We start from the raw sequence: 15845 nt of genomic DNA, 5'->3' as shown, positions 1-15845 counted from the left end.
CTCACCCTGCTTCAATGGTGACTGGCTTGAGTTATATCAGTTATTAAAAATGATCTAATATTTCCCTTTTAAATCTAGGGCCCTGGCTCGTTCTATGATTAAGCTAGTGATTTATTTATAATATGGTACGAGACGGCTGCAACCACTCTATGATGTAATCTAAGAATGACATGAAAACAAAATAGGCTTTTATATAATGAAAGTGTTCCTGTAATACATTTTATAGCAAGGCTTTTTTTTTTCCATTGAGAATGGAGATTCTTTCCTTTCCTCCCACTCTTTCCTTATCGTCTCTTCCCATTTATAAGTCTCAGGGTTTTTTAAGTCAATTAAAAAACAAAACAAAACAAAACAACCCCAAACACCGACATTGGAAACACCACTCAGACTCTGGTTTGCTCTTCTAATCTTGTCTTGTCATTTTCTGCATTGCTCCTCTCCCCACGGCCTCCACGGCCTCGGGTATGGCTACTGCTCTGCCTACCTGCCTGCAGCCTCCTCTCAGAGCCTGGAGTCCTCACCCTTCCTTTGCTGATGCTGTTCCTGCTACTGTTAATACCACCACAATCTTGAATTTTCTCCTGCTGAAGTCCAGTACAACGCATCGGTTCCTACAGATAGCAGACTTCTTCAGGCTGGCTCAGATGCATCTCTTCCTCCAAGCCTTCTCTGAAGCTTTTGCCCCTTACTTAGCAACCCTTTATCTGTGTTTGTCGTAGAATGACCTGCAGTGGCAAGGTCCCGTCCCCCACGTCAAGGCACATTCATGGCAGATCAGAGTTTAGAAGAGGAGAGGTGACCTAGGAGAATGGGGAAGGGGTCTTTGTGGTTCTGGTTCTGCTCTTGACACAGTCATGGGGAGGTCACGGCCCATCTTGGAGTGTCAGTTTTCCTCCTCTGAAGAAGGAGTGGTTCGGATTTCATTTCATGTGGCCACATGGCGTGTTGGTAGTGGATTCTTGTGATGATGTGTTGAGAATGATTCTGAAACTGTATCCTGACTAGTAGGAAAGAGTCCATGATTATGTAGCAATATCTGCCATAGCTTTAGAGATGGTTAAAAATGTATATTTAATCTCACATTTATCCATGCAGGCTGGCTGTGGGAGTTGAGAAGGTGGAATTTATCTAAGACTAGAGGGGCCTTGGTTTATTGGAGGCCTGAGACTCCCCAAATTCTGTATGTTCTTGGGGTAAGGTAGGGCCAGGAGATAGCTTTCACCTGCTTGTATTCTTTACTTCCAAAGAGTTACTGTGCCCATACTATTCTAATATATGCCAAATATGGCATTTCAAGGTCAAAGCCAGAAAGTTAGGTGACTTTGCCGGGGTCTTATTGGGTCAGGGATCACAGAGTTAACCCTTGGAACCTTTGGATCCTAGGTGCCCCTCTTCCTGATCCCAGACAAAATGCCGACCTCTCAGTAGAATACTACATTGCTTGAACTCTAGGTCCTAGAACAGTGAGAGAGGAAGAGGAGGGAAAGGAAGAGGGAAGTTTAGGATGGTGGATGGCACAGGAGACCAGAGCCTTTGAGGGCTGAGAGAAGGAATTGGAAGTAGTTAGTGTGGAGAAGAGAGAAAGGGGATGGAGGGGGAGGGAACAGAGCAGGAAGGGGACACACACTCACTCTCTGTGCTCTCAGAAGGAGTTCTGGAAGCAGTGGGTGAAAGCAACAGAAAGACGTATGAAGATTTAATATTATGAAGGACTTAATATTATGGGCAGACCACCAATGGCATGTGCCATTTTGAAGGGTGATGACTTCACCGCTGCAGGTAGAGGTTGATACTAATGGGTCCTTTGCAGAGGGAATAAGAAGTTGGACTGGAAGCCCTCTAAGGTCCTCCCTGTCCTGAGAGTCTGGAATTTTCTGAAGGCACGTTTTACGTGCATTTAAGTAATTCCATTTTAAAATGAAGGCTTTATGGAGGAAAGTGATTTTTCCTTTCTCCATGGTCTTGGCACACATAAATGCTGACTTATCTTGGGCAGTCTTTTGTTTCGCTTAGCATTATTGTTGAAGGAAAGCAGGCTAACTGAGGATGTCTTAATACTTTTTTTGTACTGAGTGTATTTTTGAGGATGATTTCTGTGCTTTTCAAGGGATTTCCAGAGAATTCTGTTCTGTTGGCCTCCCTCAACCCTTCCTACCCCACAGTCAACGATTTGCTTTTTCTGTAGTATCAGAGTGCTTTGTTTATATATCCAACAGAACATTTGTGTCACTTTGCTCTGCTATATAAGTATACTTCCAGTCTTCCTTTCTTACTAGATTATAGAAGCTTCTGAAGAACATGAATCCTGTCTTATTCCAGAAGACGACCTATGGTGGAAGGGAAATGGTTTGCTAGTAATCATGATGGTTCAGTAACTTACCAACTATTTATTGAGCACCTGCTGTGTGTTAGACACTATTCCATGTTCTGTGAACAAAATCAGACAAACCTTCTATTCGATGGAGACAGACTACATACAAATTAATGACTAAACATGTAATATTTCAGTTGCACTCTATATTCAGAAGAAAAATAAGACTGATTAAGGGCACAGGAGTTAGGGAGAAGTTCTTCCTGATAAGGGTCTACATGAACAAGGACCTGAAGCTGGAGCTGAGAAGAGGAAGACTGTTTTAGGCTGAGAGAAAGTAATCACAAAGGCCCTGAGGCTGAAGCCTGTTTGGTACATTCTGGAAAAGTGAGGAGGCCAGCGTGGCTGGGGTGGAGTGACTGAGGTAGAATATGGGAGAGGAGGTCACCCACGCTCATAAAAATCATTGCAACAACAAATATACTTGTACCTATTGAGGTATTTAGAGAATTGCCTTTGCGATGTAGAGAAGCCACAACGAACGAAAGGTTGGCTTAAGATGTTTCTGCTTTTCAGCTTTAAGATACAGGGGCAGTAGGTGGGAGCTGGGACCGTAGCAGCGCACAGCTCAGAACAAGTTCAGGTGCGAAGGGTACTGTTGGTTTCCCTCCTATCTGTCGCCCTTCTGGCCGATGGCTCTCCTTTTTGTTTCTCTGCTCCCGTGACAGGTGCACCTGCAGGGAGGCTGGGGCAGATGGGCAATTGCATGCCTAATCACCCATTCAGGCACCCCCTTATTTGTTTTCCACATGCAAATATGGGTTTTTTGCAGACGGATGTAATATATTTGTTGCTTCCTCATTTTATTTAAAACAAAACAAACGACCAACCATGTCAGTTGAGGGCAACAAATAGAAACATGAGTATTATGGTCTTGCTGTTCGTGCTGATTACACGGCTGAAAGGGATCTGAGGCAAATCAGTGTGTTCTGTGCTCAATTATATTGTTACTTTGTATACTATCGTTATTACGGTCATTATTGTTAAATAAAAAAAAGGTTTTGAAGAAGGAAGTGGTATTATTTTCCCTAAATCATTTTCTCAATATTTCAGGCTCCACATTTTTACTGCGTGGTTTCCAGTTCCACCTTTTTAAGTTTCTGAACTTCTGGACCATCGTTAACCAAAAGGGCATCGTGGAATCTCCAAAGGCCATTGGCAGGTGGTGCCTGTAACTTCTTTAGCCTGGAAATAAACAAATAAACAAGCACAAATTAGAAGTATTTGCCCCTATTGATGCACTATTATTATTGTTGTGCAAGATCATGCAAAAAGTCACTTCCATTTGTCTGAGAGCCTGTAGGTCAACAGCAATACCAGATAGAGGGCTTTGGTGGGTGTTTGCTTGAAATTTGTAATGAAATTTCAGATCTCTCGAGTAGCACGTCCGAATTCTTGCACGTTTTGGCAAACTCAGGGAATCCGAGGCCCAGAGAGGTAAAATGGTAAAATGACTTGTCCACGGTCTCGGAGAGTAAGAGGTAGAGATCGGACTTGAGGAGCTGGCACTCTGGCAGATGGCTGCCTCTGGGGTCTGGGGTGATGAAGACACCGCTGGGACCCGCAGAAGATGTCATCTCAAGGTGAGGTCTGTGTGTAAATGGTGTGCACGTGTCTCATTTCTCCCTCATGACCTCCCTTAAAAATCCTTTTTTGTGTCAAGTGTTTGGCGGAGAAGCAGCGGTGGGGAGTGAGGGTAGGAACTGCTTACAGCTTACCTGACAAGGCTGTAGACGGGCTAGGGGTGAGTACGTGTATACTTGTGCGTGTTTGGGTGTGAGAGGTGGGGGTGCGCACTGGCACACTAGGAGGGAGAGACCACTTGGCAGTAGGCACGGAATTTCTGAGCCAGAAGGAAGTCTAAAGCTTAATGAATTTGACTGCTTTTATTTTGTAGAAAAGGAAACTCACGTCCAGAGTGGTTGAGAGCTTTGCCCCAAATCGTCTAACTTTACTTGAGTACTTAGAATATCAAAGCAGCAACATCTTTTGATAGAAACTTTTATTTGGAGAAGTACCAGTCATCACTACCAAATTGTATTTACTCGTTAGCTCCCGTGAGATGGAGTGCCAGTCTACTTCAGCGTTCTTTCCTCAGATATGGTTTTGGCAGGAGGAGAATGTCCAGGGCAGCAAGCCCTGCACACGCAGGCCTCCTCTGGTCCTGCAGACCTCACAGATACCTGATTGGACATCAGGCGGACGTTTAGTTAACTGACCGTCCCAATGGCAAGTTCACAAGTAATCCTCTGAAAAGTTAAGGTTGGAGATCAAGACCACTCAAGTAACGTCTTGTGTCTCTTTTATATATTCTTAAATGTAGGACCCTTTCACTTTTAAATGTAAAACATTAGGATGCTGGATGTATGCACTGTGTTTGTAAGGTACAAGGTGATATTTTTGGTGGTGGCCCCGAGAGCAGGAAGGTCCGTAGGTATGAAAAGGGCAAACCCTTGGGGCATCTGGGTGGCTCAGTCCATTGAGCATCCGACTTCGGCTCAGGTCATGATCTCGAGGCTTATGGGTTTGAGTCCCACTTTGGACTCACTGGTGTCAGTGCAGAGCCTGCTTTGGATCCTCTGTCCCACTCTCCCTGCCCCTCCCCCATTCGCGCGCGCGCTCTCTCTCTCTCTCTCTCTCTCAAAAATAAAAAAACGTTAAACCTTAAAAAAATGAAAGGGCAAACTTTTGTCAGGAACATACAGAGAGAGGGTTTTCATTCTGTGTAGCGGCTACAAGAGTGATAAACGGCCCACGGGACGCCCTTGACACTGAAGCCCCCTAGGAGCAGAGGGTGCTGAGCGAGGAAAGGACTATTGACATAGCACGATTCAACCTGCTGTGTCTGTTCTCTGTGCAGGGGACCTCTCTGCAGCTGTTTGCCCTGACGTACATGCTGGACAATCCCAGACACCAGCGGCAGCCTCGGTGTCTGTATCAGACCCAGCGTGTTAGGGTTTGTGTCTGAGCCCCCGTGTTTTTCTCTTCTCCCCTACCATCCCCTCCCCACCTCCCCCTTTAAAAACACTATTCTTCGAATTATTTGAAGGTTTATTTATGTTGATTTCTTTATATTTTGTAACTAATTCGTTTCTTGTTCCTATCTGAAACTAATTCCCTTTATGTGAGACCACATTATAATATACGTGAATTCTCTTCGGCTCTTTCTTCTTTTACTAAAAAAAAAAATGTGTTCTTCTTCTCTCCTCGGACTTTTAGCTTTCTTGTCTACATGGACAAACTGCTTTTGAACAGTCTTTAGGGAGTTATTGACTTTGTTAGAACTACTACTATAGAAGCAATTCCAATGACAGAATCCCACATTTAACTTGCTTTTCCAGAAATAATTTATTTCTACTTTAGCTTCAAGGAGTAGCAGTGGGGAATAGGGCATTCAGAAAATAAGAAAAACATGCCAAATGAGTTGCTGATTTCCAGTGAGGCACATGGAAAAAAGGTTTTTATTTCAGTGACCTCTCTGCTCACTGGAAAACTCTGGGCTGGTGGATTTCATGATCCTGGGAGTCTGGGCGCTCTCGAGTTACAGCGAGTGAGGAGAGCAAATCGCAGGGTAGAAGATGGTCTTGTTGGGCTCCTGGGGGTATGAAGACATGCTGTACTTTGGCCTGAAGACACATCAGTTCTTCCAGTCGGGTGAGGTTTAAGGAATAGCTCCACCAAATCCCCAAATACGTGGAGCACTTACAGAGCGCTGAGCTGATAGAAAGTCAGCCTCAACGTGGGTTAAATTTTAGTGTGGCCGGTGGCCAGACTTGGTGATTCCTACTGGGTTTGTTCAACAGATTTCTTACTTAGAGACACAAGCCCGTTTCTTGTTCCCTGAGTTGGGTGGTGTCTTTATTCGATTCTTCTTGCATTCAGATCTGCAGGGTACTATTAAGAGCAACATACTTACTAAGGGGATGGGATTATTGAACTCTGGCCCCAGCTCTGCCACAACCACCTGTGGAACTAGTCACAAACATTTCCATTTACTCAACAAATATTTAAATGAGCGCTTTTTACACATCAGGTGCCAGAGATACAAAAACGTGTCAGACACGGTTCTTACCTTCGCTGCTTTTAGTCAGGGGTAGAGAGCTAAGTACCCAAATAGAACATGAAGTGACTTCTCCTTTCTGGGTCTCCCTTTTACATATCGAAGAGCCAGCACTGGGTTAGATGATGGCCCCAAGGTCCCTTCTGAGGCTAACATGCCGTCATCTGTGCCAGATTCATCAAGTATCCGAAAATCACTTATCTGTAAATATCGACAAACATTTCCCCTTCCTCCCCAGTTGATAGGTGGTGATGTTGAAGTTGAATGAGACAGTATCTACAAAGTGCTTTAATAAGCAAGTGGCAGAAAGACATGGTCTAGGTTTGAGGCATTATTATTAACGGAAAAATGAAAACAAGGGCTGATGTTTTTAGAGAGAGAACAGATGGTTCTTTTGTTTAGAATTTGAGTATAAAGGAAAGAGAAAAAGAGATACTTGCCATATTGTTTAGGCCCTGAATGTGAGTGACTTCAAAATGCCAAAACAATCTGGTTAGGAAAGTCCCATGGATTCAAAATAGCTCCCACACTGATCAAACTGTAATTAATTTAACAAAAAAAATGACAGTAAGAAAAATCCTAACGAGAAATGCCACGGTGACAATTGACACAACCTAACAAAAAACTCCCATCTTTGCGTCAGCTCTGGAAACTTCATTTTTCCCGTGCTCAGGAGTTCTACCACACAGAGGAACAAATTAGTGAGAATGGATTTAAAACTGTGTTTCTTTATCAAGTCCCCCCCCCCCCCCAACCCCCTGCCGAGTTATTTCGGTTTTCCGTGACTCATAAAGGAAATCTTCAGGATTCATAAGAATTTGGCAGTCCTCTCCCACCTTTGCTGCTGGGTACTGACAGGAGAGCAGTGGGAGCTGGGGCATTTGAATGAGAGAGCAAACCTCAAAGGACTTGGGTGACATTGCAGAGGGTGGTGGCTGGGACGCACCTTTGAGAAGCTTGAGAGGAGACTTTGAAAGGGTTTCTTCTCTCTTTATTTCTTCATTGCTTAGGCTCTGTCTGCACAGTACACAATTAATGTATCCTTGTGACAGCAGCCTTGCCCTTCCAGTGCCTATCACTCCCAAGGTGACAGAAAACGTGGGCTGTGAGAATGAGCTCATGGGCCACCAAGCAGGGGGCGTTCAGTAAAATGTGCTAGACCTTTTGTCCAGGTGCTGTCTGACCTGTGGTGTGAGTGGGCCTGTTTCCCCGCTGTGGAAGAAGGAGGTTCCTAGAATGTTTCTTCTGACACTCCTCCCTTCAGGTCCGCATGCTGTCATAAACAGTTATAGGAAGGCTGGGGAAGGTTGGGGATGGGTTTTCCTTTGGGAGTGTTTATTAATTTTATTTTTGTTAAATTGATCTATTTATTTTGAGAGAAAGAGAGAGAGTGCACAAGTGGGGGTGGGGGAGAGAGAGAGAGAGAGAAGGAGAGAGAGAGAATCCCAAGCAGGCTCTACACCTCCAGTGCAGAGCCCGATGTGGGGCTCGAACTCAGGAACCGCGAGATCATGACCTGAGCCGAAACCAAGGGTCAGACGCTTAACCGACTGAACCGCCCAGGTGCTCCCAGATTTGGGAGTGTTTAGAGACAAACGTGTGTCCTCAAGACAACACTGATCAAAAGTCCACTTGGCTGAGGTAGGGCGGGTGCTCTTATCCACTCTCTGAGCCCCCTGCCGAGGTGGTTCCTCAGTCCACTGCCTCGGATGGCAGTGTGTCAGAGCCGCAGGTGGCTGGCTCACTGCCAGACCCAGAGGACCAGAGTGGGGCTGGGGAGAAGCCCCGTCGAGGTGTGTGGAGTTCTGGGTGCCAGTCCTACTTCTGCTGCTACCCACGTGTGACCTTCTGGAAGTTTCTCCAGATCTGATTCACTGGTTGGTCTGCGAGTCATCAAAGCAATGGGAAGACTTTCTACCCTGCCCTGCAGCTCAGGCTTTGCTCAGAAGAATCCCGGGGACCCTTTCACGCTGTGTCGTCTGTGTCTTTATCAGATGCCTATTTTCTTCTACCTCGTGTCCGAGTCAGAAGTATACTTGTTAGCTGTAGAGGTGCTCTCCGCCGTGCCTTCCTGATAACCCACCGCTCTCCTCTGAGTTCCCTCCTGTCTTACAGCTCCAGGTGCTTACACCTCTTCTTAAGCCTGACGTCACTGCACGGTGCTTATTCAGTATTGTGTGTTTGTCTTCCCCTCTGGACTGTGAAATCAGCTGTGTCCTGCACGTTTCTGAAGCCTCAGCGTGTCCCTCGGTACCTGGTCTAAAGTAAATTTTCCATAAATGTCAGCTAAGTGAGTGAGTGGTGGATGATGATCCTGTGTTTCCTCACCAGGTTGTCCGTTTCTGGAAGACATGGACTTGTCTGATGAGTTTCTTTTCTCCCCCAGGATGCCCATCCCAGGGCTTCGAGTGCACTACGTAATCACCTGCTATTTGTTGAATTGCAGGAAGAGAGGTAGAGATGGGTCCGGAGCAGGGAAGGCACATTTAGACACAAACTGTTTAGCTTGGTGAGGGGCTGACAGAGGTTGTAGGGCATCTGTGGGTCTGTGATGGAGCACCATGGGGGCTGCGATAGGTGACTGCCTCTCCTAATTTCCTCATTTTCATACCAGGTCCCCTGGGCTGGGTTAGAGATGATTGGTCTCATCCTTGGTCTGGTGTCCCGTTTTTTGTTTTTTTGTTTTTTTATATTTAAAAAAATTTTTTTTAAATTCTTCTTTGCATTCATCCTTCAAGGCTTGAATTAGGGTAAATTGTTTGCATAAATCTGCCTCGTTTGATTTTCAACAGTTTGTGGGCAGGGCTGGTGTTTTCTCATAATTGTGTTCCCCACGGGCTCTGGCGCAGAGCCGTCCACAGAGAAAATGCTCAGTAAATGTTTGCAGACTTGAGTTTCATCCCCCGACTTTGCTTTTCTACTGCCTTTCCCCTCCTGCTAGGAGCCAGCTTATATGATAATACCAGCCTTACAATGGAGACTGCAGGGTAAACTTAATAATCAAATAAAAGACGGTGTTTCCTTCCCCACGTTCTTGGTAGATCAAAGTAACTTTGCTTTTGGGTGTGCCCTGCTTTCAAAAAAAAAAAAATAACGGCAAATATATTCTGCTACCTTTACCGTTCCCCTTTGTTTATGAAATCTCCTTAATATGTTAGGAGAACAGAAAGACTTCTGTTTCTTGACTGTAATTGTTAAACTATATAGTCAAAGTTTTCTGTTTTATTTTTTGACTGATACCATAAAATAGTGTGATGTGATGTGAGGCTTTTTCTAATGGAGAAATGACTAAGAATATCCTTGGGTATTCTATCTGCTTCTTAATTGTTTTGTTATCTTGAGTAAGTTTCTTTATTCCTCATTGTTTCTTTGTCTCTAAAAATGAGATTATTGAGAAAGGCGATTTCCAGAACTTGTTTTTCCCCATTAACATTAAATCCATGGTACTTGAGAGCATTGGGAGCAGACATATATTTCGAGGAGTTTATTTATTTTTCTGCCCTTTAAGTGGGAAGGATGACCCCTAGGTCCCTTTAACCAGCAGCTTCAGTAACTTTCAGAAGCCCTTAGGAAGCAGAAGCCCCATAATTCAGTGCACTCCTTTGTGATTAACATCCTCTGCCCCTTCTCAGATCCCAGGCTCAGGTTTTGATATTTAATGATAGGGGATTCTTTCCCCCTTGCACGGAATGTCTTGTTCAAAGTCACTAATCCATTTAGTGAGTTAACAATTTATTGACATTGAGGGCTTTTCTTTCATTTCACTGCCTCACATGAGAGGTTATAGAGCCTCAGCCTGCTTTGCTAGCGGTTAGTGAACCAAGGCCCGGAGAGGGAACTCTGGTTGTCTCAGGTCACCCAGATGAACCAGAACAAGCACTATATTCAGCTGTAAGGGCACGACCGGAAAGTCTCTGACCTTCAGAAATCAAAGAGGCATGTCAGCATGGAGTGTGGAGCCCTGAGCGTGCTTCACTTGACCCATCTGTGAAATGGGGTAACGATCTCTTTTCTGCTTGAAATCAGAGGGCTGTCCAGATGACCTCTGGAGAACTTTTCCCACCCTGGGATCTCTGATTCTGTGAGCAAATACAACCAACCCACACCCACCAAGTACTTAAGGCTGTTTTCTAGAGCCTTATAACTATTTATGGACTATTTGTTAGGAGTGCAATACTTTTGAAAACTTAAGGAATAGCTTTATGTATTATATAAGGAAGGTGATAAAAATTGATATTCACATATGCAAAGTACTTTACAATGTATTCACTTTTTGTTATAGCCTAGCGACATTGGTTTCTCGTTGGTGCCGTTTTATCTTTGTGGAAACTGAAGCAGGGTGAGAAACAAAATGATGCCGTCAGTGTTAGTCAGTCTAAGGACATGGTAAAGCCGTAGACAGTTGAAGCTTTTCCTAGAGCTCAGGAGCTGCAGAGGGGTTTAGAATCTTCTAGGTCAGTGGTTTGCGAGCATGCCACCTACTGACATCTCCAGAGGAACTTAAAGCTCTGTCCTTCTGCTTCTCACCTGATGTCACAGTGTCTGCAGGCAGGGCCTTGAGCTTCAGTCTTATTTTAAATGGGCTCCCAGGAGAACCACTGATCTGGTCTTGATCTTTGACCTGTGCCTTTACTGGCGTTTTGATTAATCTCTTGCTCCGTGGGTGGCACTGGTGGGACCTCACTCCCCTGCCACCCACGTGAAAACTGCTGGATGACAGAGGCACTGGAGACTCTACTGAAAAGGCTCATAAGTTCTGGGAGGTCCTGAGATAAATGTGTACAGAAGAGAAGGAGTTAACATGTTTTACATGGGGACGTGCCTTCTTTTTATACTTCTAAGAACATTGAGAAATGATAGCAAGGAATATATTTCACTGCTTTAATTGTCCAAGGTCTTTTTAAAGTATGTGCAATAAAATACCATTTAAGCTAACTGACCTTTATATTTTAATGCTTTTTGGAAGGGAACAATACCTAGTATTCAGCTGCAGTGTGTGTGTGTGTGTGTGTGTGTGTGTGTGTGTGTGTGTGTGTGTGTGTGTATTTCAGTCAGCAGAGCCTGTTGTGGAATCAGAGGGCTGAGGATTTTCTGCCTGTTCCCAGATATTTTACCTATTTCTGTTTAAACATCACATTCCATTTGGTTGATGGTTCTTGACCTCATAATGTCTAACCTTCCTATCTTTTTATTTTTCCTCTTGGAACTTATCCAGGAAGGAAACTTCAAGGCCCGATTCACTGATTTTTTCCTTCTGCTGGGAAGTTCAGATTTGTAGTGGAGGGTAGCACATGTGGCCCGATCCGTATTTTGACAAAAAGAGTGCTCCCTGCTCCTCCTTGCTTTATCCGTTTGGTGATACTTAACCTCAAAGGCCGCTGCTGATAGATTTTTAAAAATTGATGCTAGCTATTAGCTTGTTAGCTACAGCTCATCTTCTAACTATAAACTTGCTCTTTCTAGAAGGGAAATAGTACTCGGATTGCAAATGTGGGGAACTGGAATTTCAGAGGCTTGCATTGACCTACAAATCTTGTAATTGTAGCCCTGGCTGCATAGCCACTGTGGCCTTAGGTATGTTAGGTGTTGGTCATCTCCAGGAGTTTTAGAAAAAGAAATGCTAGAATCCTTTCCCGTGTTAAGAAATTTAAATATACAAAATTCTTTGAGTAGCTATGAAATACATGTGCGTGTAAGTGTTATACGGAATGATGTACTTTGGGATTAATTTATTGTTTTCAAATCCTGCTGGAAAATAGAGCTAATTTTTTTAATGTTTATTTCTGAGAGAGAGAGAGAGAGGGAGAGAGAGAGAGAGAGAGAGAGAGTGAGCAGGGGAGGGGCAGAGAGAGAGAAGGAGACACAGATTCTGAAGCAGTCTCCAGGCTCTGAGCTGTCAGCACAGAGCCCAACACGGGGCTCGAACCCATGAACTGTGAGATCATGACCTGAACCGAAGTTGGCTGCTGAGCCGACTGAGCCACCCAGGCGCCCCTAGAGCTAATTTTTGATTGCTACATTTTTTCCTTCTCTTTCTCAGTGGTTAGTTTTTCTTTATTTTTTTTAATAGTAAATGATTTCAAATGAAAATTTGCAAGAACAGGAATAGTCCAAATAATACCCATGTACTTTCATCAGATTCATCTGTGAACATTTTATTTTATCTGCATTCTCCCTCTTCCTTCTCTCTCTTTATTAGATATTTTATATATCATATAATATATATGTGTGTGTATGTAATTATTTTCTACAGTATTTGAGAGAAGCTGCCTGCATCACGATACGTCATGGCCCTCTACCCCCCAAGTACAGTGTGTATTTCCTAATAATAAGGGTGTCTCTTCCTCTTCCCACAGTAGTTCCCCTCTTCAGTACTCTAACACTGATTTGGTACTTTAATCTCTCTATACTTCTGTTTTGTCACTTTGCCCAGTTATGTTCTCGACAGTATTTTTTCCCCTCCAGTACAGAGTCCAGCCTGGGATCAGGCAATGCACTTAGTTGTCGTGACTCTTCTGTGTCTTGTACTCTGAACGTTTCCACGACCTTTCTTTGTCTTTCATGACACTGACATTTTTGAAGAATACAGTGCCCCTCCTTTTAAGAAATACGGTGTTCCTCATTTGGGTTAGATAATTGTTTCTTCGTGTTTAGATTCAGTTGTGTCTTCCCGGCTAGAATATTGCATGAATGGTGTGACGTCCTCCCCCGGGATTAATTATATAGGGAGGCTCATGATGGTTACGATCACCTGGTCAAGGTGTTGTCCAGCTTCTCCACGTCATAGTTACTCTTTCTCCCTGGGAATTATTTTTTTTTTAAGTTTATTTTGAGAGAGAGACAGAGAAAGAGAGAGCAAGCTGGGGAGGGGCAGAGAGAGAGAGAGAGAGAGAGGGAAGGAGAGAATCCCAAGCAGGCTCCACACTGTGAGTGCAGAGCCCCACGAGGGGCTGGATCCCATGAACCGTGACATCATGACCTGAACCGAAATCAAGGGTCGGACGCTCAACCTACTGAGCCACCACCCAGGCACCCCTCCCTTGCAATTATTAAGCAATCCATGAGATCCTTTATTCTTGCTCCGCATCAGACATTTCCCCTAAATTCTTGCCTAAAGCAGTGTTTGCTGGGATGGTTGCAAAATCATGCTGTCTTGTCTTCAGCACAGCCTTCACCGCCATCATCAGTATTCCGAATTTTACTCTTAGCAAGAGTCCCGCCCTTCTCTCTCTCTGTTTCTAATATAGGAATGGACTTCCCGACTTCTGTTTCATTCCTGTATAATTTATTAGCGCTGTGTAATTATTTTGATGCTTAGATTGCCCCCGATTTGTCCCGTGAGAGCTCCTTCAATCTAGCTCCTACATCCCTGTGGCAGGCTCCCATCTTTGTTGTTGTTGTTAGCACTTATTTCCATGCTAGGATAAAAAGTTGTTCCAGTTTCCTCTTGCATCATCTCCGCCTGTGCTCTGAGATCAACCATGTCTTCAGTATTTTCTGGTTCTGTTTAGTGGAGGACTAAGGATTGGGGACCAGTATTTGAATGCTAGCTGTGCTCATGGCCTCTGGTCATAAGCCCTTTTGATGACCAGAACTAGGAATTTATACAAATAAAAGTATACAGGCATATACGTGCATCTGTCTATATCTGTATCGTCTACATATACACACACCTGCAGCTATATAGATGTGAGTGTATATGTATATATATGAATACACAAGTAATGATAATAATGATTTTTTCTCTCATACCACTACACAAAACCAACCTACTAAAAACAGTTCAGGATTTGCTTCTGATGCCCCTTCTCCAACTTTAACCCTGCCTAACACTGAGCTTTTATTGTCAAATACTAAGTTTAGGAATTTGTTTTCCTTTATGGACCTTCCTCCCAATTCCCTGGTGTCATTATGTTGTTCATTTAAGATATATTTGGTTTTGGGGTGCCTGGGTGGCTCAGTGGGTTGAGCGTCTTGACTTTGGCTCAGATCACGATCTCGTGGTTGCTGAGTTTGAGCCTTGGGTCGGGCTCTGTGCTGACAGCTCAGAGCCTGGAGCCTGCTTCGGATTCTGTGTCTCCCTTCCTCTCTGCCCCTCTCTCACTGTTGCCCTCTCTCTCTCTCTCTCAAAAATAAATAAACATTAAATAAATAAATAAATAAATAAATAAATAAATAAATAAATAAAATATATTTGGGCTTAATTCTTTGAGTTTGCTTTCAGTTTTAATTTTCGTCCTTCCCACCCTTGCCTTGTTGATTTAATTTTACCTTTTGAGTTTGTAAAACAATAACATGCTTCCAAATGTCAACACCAAACAAAAATGTATACTCAGAGAAGTGCTCCTACTCCCTCCAACATTCCATCCACCCTGATACTCCCTCTGCCTCTTGTAGGAAACCAACCTCTTTGTTTTCTTTGTTATCTTTCCTGTATTTGTTTTAAGCCTGATTTACGTGTGTTTTCATACTTCTTTGTCTTTCTTACACAAAAGGTAACATACTATAAAAATAAGCCTTTTTAGGGCACCTGATTGGCTTAGTTGGTTAAACGTCCGACAGTTTATGGGTTCGAGGCCTGTGTCGGGCTCTGTACTGACAGCTCGGAGCTTGCAGCCTGATTTGGATTCTGTGTCTCCCTCTCTTTCTGCCTCTCCCCTGCTCGTGCTCTTTCTCTCTCTCTCTCAAAAATAAATAAACCTTTAAAAAATAAGCCTTTGAACTTTTTTTTTTTTATTTTTTTTTTTTAACGTTTATTTCTTTTTGAGACAGAGAGAGACAGAGCATGAACGGGGGAGGGTCAGAGAGAGGGAGACACAGAATCTGAAACAGGCTCCAGGCTCTGAGCTGTCAGCACAGAGCCCGACACGGGGCTCAAACTCACGGACCGCGAGATCATGACCTGGGCCGAAGTCGGCCACTTAACCAACTGAGCCACCCAGGTGCCCCAGAACTTTGCTTTTTAAAAATTCTTTTCTTGGGGTACCTGGGTGGCTCAGTCAAGAGATTTCAGCTCGGTCATGATCTCACAGTTCCTGAGGTCAAGCCCTGTGTAGGGCTCTGTGCTGACGGTGCAGAGCCTACTTGAGATTCTCTCTCTGCCCCCTGTCCCCCACTCATGCTCTCTCTCTCGCTCAAAATAAATAAATAAACTTAAAAAAAATAGGGGCACTTTGGTGGCTCAGTTGGTTGACCATTTGACTCTTGATTTTGGCTCAGGTAACGATGGTGGGATTGAGCTCTTCTTCAGGCTCCACACTGAGTGTCTGCTTGGGATTCTCTCTCCCTCCTTCTGCCCCTCCCCCACACATGCATACTCTCTCTCTAAAATAAAAATAATTTAAAAAATAATAAAAATTATTTTCTTCTTTCTTTCCATTTCCCTTCTTCCTTCTTTCCTTTCCTTTCTTCCTT

At 43.9% G+C, this 15845-nt stretch overlaps 1 protein-coding gene across 4 annotated transcripts in view; it reads left to right on the top strand.

Annotated features, from left to right (window-relative positions):
* Positions 1-15845, top strand: part of LPP (LIM domain containing preferred translocation partner in lipoma) — a 677239-nt gene that overhangs the window by 75625 nt on the left and 585769 nt on the right. The window contains exon 1 of one of the 4 annotated variants that reach the window (XM_019463489.2): positions 3936-3954. The exons of the other annotated variants lie outside the window; for them this stretch is intronic. The gene's annotated coding sequence lies outside the window, so the exon portion shown is untranslated. Of the gene's footprint in view, positions 1-3935; positions 3955-15845 lie in introns of those variants that run through there. 4 annotated transcript variants of the gene reach the window in all.

Source organism: Panthera pardus, unplaced genomic scaffold (genome assembly GCF_024362965.1).
Source record: "Panthera pardus isolate Hobbes unplaced genomic scaffold, ASM2436296v1 HiC_scaffold_16, whole genome shotgun sequence".
Taxonomy (NCBI): domain Eukaryota; kingdom Metazoa; phylum Chordata; class Mammalia; order Carnivora; family Felidae; genus Panthera; species Panthera pardus.
This window is presented reverse-complemented; position numbering and strand designations above follow the sequence as displayed.